Source organism: Pezoporus flaviventris, unplaced genomic scaffold (assembly GCF_033815535.1).
Source record: "Pezoporus flaviventris isolate CSIRO_AGI_PZ_B2104156 unplaced genomic scaffold, CSIRO_AGI_Pfla_v1 ptg000209l, whole genome shotgun sequence".
NCBI classification, from domain to species: Eukaryota; Metazoa; Chordata; class Aves; order Psittaciformes; family Psittacidae; genus Pezoporus; species Pezoporus flaviventris.
Window position 1 is genome coordinate 226,665 of NW_026892757.1, and position 8,725 is coordinate 235,389.

Consider the following 8,725-nt stretch of genomic DNA (forward strand, 5'->3'; position numbering starts at 1 on the left):
ATTAAAAAAACTCAAGAACAATCAAGATAAAAGCATGTCAGACAGTTCCCTTATGAAATAAACAGCATCTATTATCCTACCATCATATCATATCATTTTAAATATGTTTCAAATTATATAGGAAACCCAAATGAGTCTTTTGAACTTGCTTCAAGAATCCGTTTGGTAGTTTGGAGTCTAGAAAAAAGACTTGATGTTTTCTTATTTGAGTATAACTTCTCTCCCTTCTTCTACTGCTGCTCTTTCCTGGCTCTTAACAATCCACAGGCTCTTAGTATTATGGTACAGGATGTCCTGTCTGTGGTTTCAGAGGAATATGGGAAGGACATGTTCCAACGTGTCTGTGATGCTCAGGACAACTTTCTCTGAACTGAGACCTGGGCTGTCATTGCAGGCAGCTAGTTTGTTTCAGGAGTCATTTTTTCCTATATCATTCACTTGGGGTGTGATGATTTTTGTTCATTCATCAGAAAGAAGCCACAAGACCAAAAGCATTGAAATACAGTCTGAAAAACGTATGTTCTTTTGTTACTATCCTAGTGATGACATCCCTGGCAGTGGAGGTAAAACAATAATGAGAAAACTTTACATGGATTTAAAGAAAACCAACTTCAAACTTCCCTGGATTTTGAGTCACTGCAGAAGGAGGCTGCTTCTTTAGAAATGGAAAGCAAATGCCTTTCAAAGGAACAAAACTGGGAGCTGCTATTTGAAAACTGACAAGGCTAATATGTGTATTAGATGAAAGTAAATGACATTTGCTGCACCCACACAAATTACTTCAGTGTCATGGAAAGGTACTCAAGTTAGCTTTAAACTAAGAGACTTTGATCACTGTAGATCATTCACAGCAGTTCAGTGCATCCCATGGACGCATTTGCTCTGCTTTTTGAACTTCTCTGATGCTCCACTGAGCTGGTTCTGCCCTGTATCCTCCAAAGTGATCTGACCCAGACACTTCAACGTCAGACTGCAGTTACCTTTGTGTGCACTATGGTATGTCAGAACACAGGAGAGTAAAGGGATGTTATCACTGCAAACATCTTTTCAATCATAAACTCCTGCTGACCTCAACAGTGGCAAGATGAGGCTTCAAAAGGTAACAGAAAATACCTGTCAGAGTTGACTATGATACACACTGAAGCAAGAACTTTCCAGCAGGATATAAAGAAATACATGAAATACTTGTCTTTCTTTGGCTGTCAGGGTGATATAAATGAAACTGGCCACTAAATACCTTGATTTATAGTATGTTACCCTAAACTCTAGTGGATTATTTTGAATAACTGTTAGATGCAGTCATTTCTTTCACTTTCCAGGCTATTTCATATCATCATTCTTTTTTCTACTGAAGAGCATCGACTGTATTTTAAAACCAATGTGAGGTGAAGTGACATTAAAGATGCTCAGTGGTTGTTCTTTCCATGTTCCTTCAGTAAAACAATAGTGGAGCTTTACACAATGGAATAACTGTGCCTGTACAAGACAGAAAAAGCAAGTGAGAAAAGCCTGGCTGGAGTTTAAGGAACCACAGAGGGCATTTAGCTAATTATGTGCTACAACCATTAATATGATCTGTTTAACTCTGTTTTGGAAAAGAAACACTTTAGGAATTTATCATTCTGAGCTTCAGTTTGTCCAAAAAAAACCAACAAACTCTAATGAGCACTGCAGGTAAGGGGTTTTGAAACACTGACAGTTTTTGCCAACTGTTTAAACCAACAACAAATACCATGAAATGCAAAGGTGATCAGGAGAACAACTTTGATCATGTTTTCTACATAAGACTAAATGGTAATGTAGAAGGAAGGGAATTTCAAGAAATGTAAAATTGTAACTTTATAAAAAGAAAAAAACACATTTCCTTTTTATAATCTCCGGGGTAAGAACTGTATAGATCACACAGACAGTGTAGGCAATGTAGATTGTGCTTCATAGCTCACTTTTTTTAGTATCTAAATAAACTTGAAATACATGGATGCTGCCATCCCTCTGTTTTATCTACCAGCAATCAATTTGCACATGCACAGACTAGAGCAACGTGCACTGGAAAGATTTCAACACTTCATCAAGATATGGTCCTGAATGTTATTGTGCTTTTGTATTTCCTGTTTGCTTATGGACTCTATGAGTCCCCTCTCTTTCCTTTCTTTTTTCTTTTCATATATATTGATAACTCCAAACAGAGATTCTTCAGAAGAAACCAAAGAAATACAAGTGGTTAAAGAAATAGGTTACGCTTACAACAACAAACATTACTTATATGCATGTAACTAGCAATTAGAAAGAGCTTGGCTGCATGAGGGGAAAACTGAATTTAGCTAATTAATTATAGCAATGAATATGAACCAGGCATAATCCAGTTTCTATTAGTTTCTATGCAACAAGTTCTGTTGTGTAGAAGTTGAATTGAAATGCTACAAAAACATTAATCATTGTATTTCCAAAGAAAATACCATCAACACACCAGTTCATTGATAATTTGATAAGGAAAATCACCTTGAGAATATTTACTAGCAACAGCCATTCCAGCTTCTCCTCCTGCATAGGTACTAACACTGCATTCACATGTTGTCTTTGTGCGACTGGTTACCATGAGCACACCAGCAAATCCTTTAGATCTTATTTTAATTCAGTGTTAATACTGAGTATTTTCTCACTATGAAAATTTGCATATAATAAATAAACTCTGATTTTTGCATATAATAAATAAACTCTCACTGCCCCAGTGGGGCAGTGCTCCAGAATTAATGAAGACTGGGAGGCCTCCTATAATCCTAGGGTGAAATCGGTGTGCTCAGCTCGCTCCCTGAAATGCCTGTACACCAATGCGCGCAGCATGGGAAATAAGCAGGAGGAGTTGGAAACCTGTGTTAAGTCAGGAGATTATGATCTGGTGGCAATTACAGAGACGTGGTGGGACAGCTCACATGACTGGAATATAGTCATGGAAGGCTATGTCCTTTTCAGGAAAGACAGGCCAGCCAGGCGGGGTGGTGGAGTTGCTCTTTATGTGCGGGAGGAACTACAGTGCACCGAGTTCTGTCCAGGGACAGATGATGAGCGAGTTGAGAGTCTGTGGGTGAGAATTAAGTGGCAGGCTGGCAGGGGGGATACTGTTGTAGGTGTCTGTTACAGACCACCGGATCAGGGTGAGGAAGTTGACGAGGCCTTCTACAGGCAGCTGAGAGCGGCCTCACAGTCACAGGCCATGGTCGTCGTGGGGGATTTTAACTTCCCTAATGTTTGCTGGAAGGACCACTCGGCAACCCAGCCGCAGTCCAGGAGGTTCCTCCAGTGTATGGATGATAACTTCCTCCTGCAAATGGTGGATGAGCCGACCAGGAGAGGAGCGCTGCTGGATCTCATCCTCACTAACAAGGAGGATCTGGTCGAGGCAGTAAGGGTTGAGGGCTGCCTTGGTTGCAGTGACCACGAGATGGTGGAGTTCAGGATCTTGTGTGGCAGGACTAGTAGAATACCAAGTAGAATTGCAACACTGGACTTTAGCAGGGCAAACTTTGGCCTTTTCAAGCAATTGCTAGGGGAAATCCCATGGGCAGGGCTGCTTGAAGGTAAAGGGGCCCAAGATAGTTGGTTGACATTCAAGGACTGCTTTTTCCATGCTCAAGATTGGAGCATCCCGACACGTAGGAAGTCAAGGAAGAGGGCCAAGAGACCTGCGTGGCTAAATAGGGAATTGCTGGGTATGCTCAAGTGGAAGAGGAGAGTTTACAGGTCATGGAAGGAGGGGCTGGCCACTTGGGAGGAATATAAGGCTGCTGCTAGAGGATGTAGGAAGGCAGCTAGGAGGACTAAGGCCTCCTTAGAATTAAACCTGGCAAGAAGGGTCAAGGACAGCAAAAAGAGCTTTTTTAAATACATGGCAGACAAAACTAACACCAGAGGCAATGTAGGCCCACTGATGAACGGGATGGGTGCCCTGGTGACAGAAGATAAAGAGATGGCAGAGTTACTGAATGCCTTCTTTGTCTCTGTCTACTCTGCTGCGGGCAGTCCTGAAGAGCCCTGTACCCCTGAGACCTTAGATGAAGTCAGGTCGACGGAGCGGTTTGCCTTAGTCGATGAGGAATGGGTTAGAGACCAGTTGAGCAATCTGGACATCCATAAATCCATGGGTCCAGATGGGATGCACCCGCGGGTGCTGAGGGAACTGGCGGAAGTCATTGCTAGACCACTCTCCATCATCTTTACCAAGTCTTGGGAAACGGGAGAGGTGCCTGAGGACTGGAGGAAAGCAAATGTCACTCCAGTCTCCAAAAAGGGCAAGAAGGAGGACCCGGGTAACTACAGACCGATCAGCCTCACCTCCATCCCTGGGAAAGTGATGGAACACCTTATCCTTGGTACCATCTTAAGGCATATCAAGGATAAGAGGGTTATGAGGGGCAGTCAACATGGCTTCACCAGGGGGAAATCATGCTTGACCAATCTCTTAGCCTTTTATGAGGAAATAACACGGTGGATGGATGATGGCAGAGCGGTGGATGTGGTCTACCTTGACCTCAGCAAAGCATTTGACACAGTCTCCCACAGCATCCTCACGGCTAAAATGAGGAAGTGTGGACTGGATGATCAGGTAGTGAGGTGGACTGCGAACTGGCTGAAGGAGAGAAGCCAGAGAGTTGTAGTCTATGGGGCTGAGTCGAGTTGGAGGCCTGTAACTAGTGGAGTGCCTCAAGGGTCAGTACTGGGACCGGTATTATTTAATATATTCATCAATGATTTAGATGAGGGAATTGAGTGTACTATCAGCAAGTTTGCTGATGACACTAAGCTGGGAGGAGTGGCTGATACGCCAGAAGGCTGTGCTGCCATCCAGCGAGACCTGGATAGGCTGGAGAGTTGGGCAGGGAGTAACTTGATGAAATATAACAAGGGAAAGTGTAGAGTCCTGCATCTGGGCAGGAACAACCCCAGGTTCCAGTATAGGTTGGGGAACGACCTGTTAGAGAGCAGTGTAGGGGAGAGGGACCTGGGGGTCCTAGTGGACAACAGGATGACCATGAGCCAATACTGTGCCCTTGTGGCTAAGAAGGCCAATGGCATCCTGGGGTGTATTAGAAGGGCGGTGGTTAGTAGGTCGAGAGAGGTCCTCCTTCCCCTCTACTCTGCCCTGGTGAGACCGCATCTGGAGTATTGTGTCCAGTTCTGGGCCCCTCAGTTCAAGAAGGACAGGGAGCTGCTGGAGAGAGTCCAGCGCAGGGCAACAAAGATGATTAAGGGAGTGGAACATCTCCCTTATGAGGAAAGACTGAGGGAGCTGGGTCTCTATAGTTTGGAGAAGAGGAGACTGAGGGGTGACCTTATCAGTGTCTATAAATATATAAAGGGGGAGTGTCACGAGGATGGAGCCAGGCTCTACTCAGTGGCAAACAATGATAGGACAAGGGGTAATGGGTACAAACTGGAACACAAGAGGTTCCACTTAAACTTGAGAAGAAACTTCTTCTCAGTGAGGGTGACGGAACACTGGAACAGGCTGCCCAGGGAGGTTGTGGAGTCTCCTTCCCTGGAGACATTCAAAACCCGCCTGGACGCATTCCTGTGTAACATTATCTAGGTGTTCCTGCTCCGGCAGGGGGATTGGACTAGATGATCTTTCGAGGTCCCTTCCAATCTCTAACATACTGTGATACTGTGTGATACTGTGATAACTCTGAAACGCTGTCTTTTTTTTTTAATGAGTGACAGAACTTGTAAATGAAATGGCTCTACAAAACTGTTTATTTCATAATGCCTGGAAGATTTAGTCGATTGGTTTCATAAGCAAAAACTGGAGTTATCTTTCTGATACAAGAGCTGTTGGTTTCACCATAGAAAACCCAAGGTAAGATGTCTGAGTTTACGCCGCTGAAGTATTTTAATTGGAAAACACCAACCGCAATTTCTACAACACAGTAACCTAAACTCAGCTGTTAATGAATCTGCTCTTAAATGTTCTCACCCTAAAAAAATCAATACAATAAGTAGTCATATAAGTATATAACTGTTACAGTTCTGTAAGAATCAGATTTTTGTTCCTTTATAAATTTCAGGGTTGATTTTTTTCTTGTTCTGCAACAGAAAGTAAGAAATTTACACTTCTCTTGGCATTAAACTAGGGAAACTTATTTAGGATTGTGTACACTTTGTTTGGTTTGCTAACACATAAGCATTAAACTCTATTTTACCACTTACCAAGAATTGATTTAGAGTGGAAAAATCCAGAATGTTTAAAGATGTTGCTGTTGGGTTTTTTTTGGTTTTAATAATCACAACCTAAGTTAAAGTTTTTCTATGAAACACTTCTGTTTCAACAAAACAACATTTTGGGATGAACTTGAATTTACACATAGTTCCATGCTTTTTTTGTTTGTTTGTTTTGTTTTGTTTTCTGTTAAATGTTATATTTTATGACTTTGACCAAATAAATTCATTGCACAAAGGTAACTTCCTCCACATATTTTATGCATAACATTTCACAAACTTCTAAGTAGATCAACATGGCCACAGCAAAAAAAAAGTTGGATATTTTAACAGGCATCATTTTGTTTTCAGTGAGGTGGTAATTTGATTCATAGATAACTCGAAACCTCCAGTTTAAATGAAAGGAAAGCATTTATTGATTCAGTTTTTTGAACCTGAGAGATTTTAGGAGTTAGTTGTGTAACACGAAAGAGATCAGTCTTAAAGCTCAAAGTTTACAGTTAAGGTCCTAAAGTTAAGAACCCCAAGAGAGCAGCTTCACTGGCTGGTATACTAACCCACCACTTGATACCAGCGTTCTGCTTGCAGAGCAAAGAAAGGCTGAAACTGCTGTTGGCAAGAGGCATGTTTCAAAAGAAATCAGTGACTTCCACTATAGAATCAAGATACTTGAAGAAGTTATTCAGGACAAACTTCATCCTGACAAGACAACTTTTAAAAGTAAAAGGAAAAGCAAACCAAACTGGGGGTGGGGAGAAGCAGCCAAGTTACTGTGCAATCAATGTACATGTGTTTGGTTAGGTCTGCGGCCACAACCACCTCACAACCACCTTATTTATTACTAGAATACTCTTTTAAATCAAAGGAACATACCAAATATGTCCCTGTTTTAAACCCTATAAAATAAGATACCTGTAACAAGACCGCTTTACGAATCAGAGATTACATGTTTTCAGTTCCCCCGAGACACAGAAATAATCAAAATAATGATGTGCACATAAGTAAAGGCTGTTCTGTGCCAAGAATTTTAATGAACAAGCAGTTATATCAAGACAGCAAAAGACAACTGTATAAGCTAAAAGAAATTAGATTTCTATGGAAAAATAACATAGACTCCAGCAATCACAGCATTATTTTGTAGGTTGATGTACCAGCAATTAATGGGTTTTGGGCAGGTGGGGCAGTGCTCAGAATTGTTTGGGAGCTTTTAATTTTCAGTTAGCATGAGCAACAACAGGCATGTGAGCCTTCAAAATACATGTTGCTAGAAGAAATTAAAGCATCAAGAACTGGAACCGTTATGCTGTTTCAGTGTACTGGTCCCTTGTTCTGAATTGGGCACTGAGACAAGGTCTTGAAATTGGCCACCCCACTTACCTGCAGGTAGACTGGAAGTCTTAGACTTGCTAACAGAGAGGGGACTCTAACTTTCAGAAGGAATCTGGATAATTCACAAAGGACAAACATACAAATTCACAAACACACAAATGCACAAACACAGGATGCTCAGTGCTGGCCAAACACTTTGTTTAACAAGCCTGGCAAAAATGTGTATTTAGGTACCCAGAAAAAAAATGCTGCTATGATCTGATTCACAATAAAAACAGCAAGTTGAAACAGAGCAAATTGCTCTATTCTGCTGAAAATAAGCACAGGCCTTCAAGGACACCTGTCTGACTCCCTCTGGGGACATCAGAGTTCCTCCTTAACAAATGACTCAGGGGTCTTTCTGTAGTTTTCTGCAAGGACAGAGAGGCTTTGGTTCTATGATGAGAAGCAGGAGAACAAGCTGTAGGTCAAAGATGTACTTTGCTTCAGTAATAACTGGATTGCCTCCAGCAGATTACTGGCTATCTAGCTATCACAGCTTTTAAGGTGTTACTCTGACAGGACAGTGCATCAGGAGGTCAGATTGCACAGGACAAACCCATGGGTTTAGGTTTAAACACTGCCACATGATCACAAGCATGCAAAATAAAACAATGAATTTTAGAGCAAGTTGGTAAAACAAAACAACACTGAAATATTTTTGTCTTTAAAATAAAATTATCTGCATAGTTCTGCTCTCTGCCAAACATTTTTATTCACCTCTTATGAGGGGGAAATATGCATGGGGTAAAGTGGAACAATGTCCTAGAGAAGCTGTGTTTGACCACCTTCAAAATGCACACACAGCCATGCTTCTCTGGGACCAGCAAGTTCATACCAGCTGTTAGAAAATGAGGCATGAGAAAGGATGATCAACAGCAGGATAGAGACTTCTCTGGCATGCATAAAAGTGCTCTCCATCCTCTGACTAACTTTCTCTCCTGGGTAATTAGGAAAACTTGTGTCCTATTGTGAAAGTTCCCTTGTATCTGCCAACTGACATGTTTTTCTCCTTCTGTCTACCATGTGTGGGTGTGCAGAACATTTTCTTGCAGCAACTATATCTCTTTCCCTGTATCTAAAGGGATCTCAAAATCTCAGCTTACATATTTCTGCAACTCCAAATAACTCTTGGGGCACAATTACT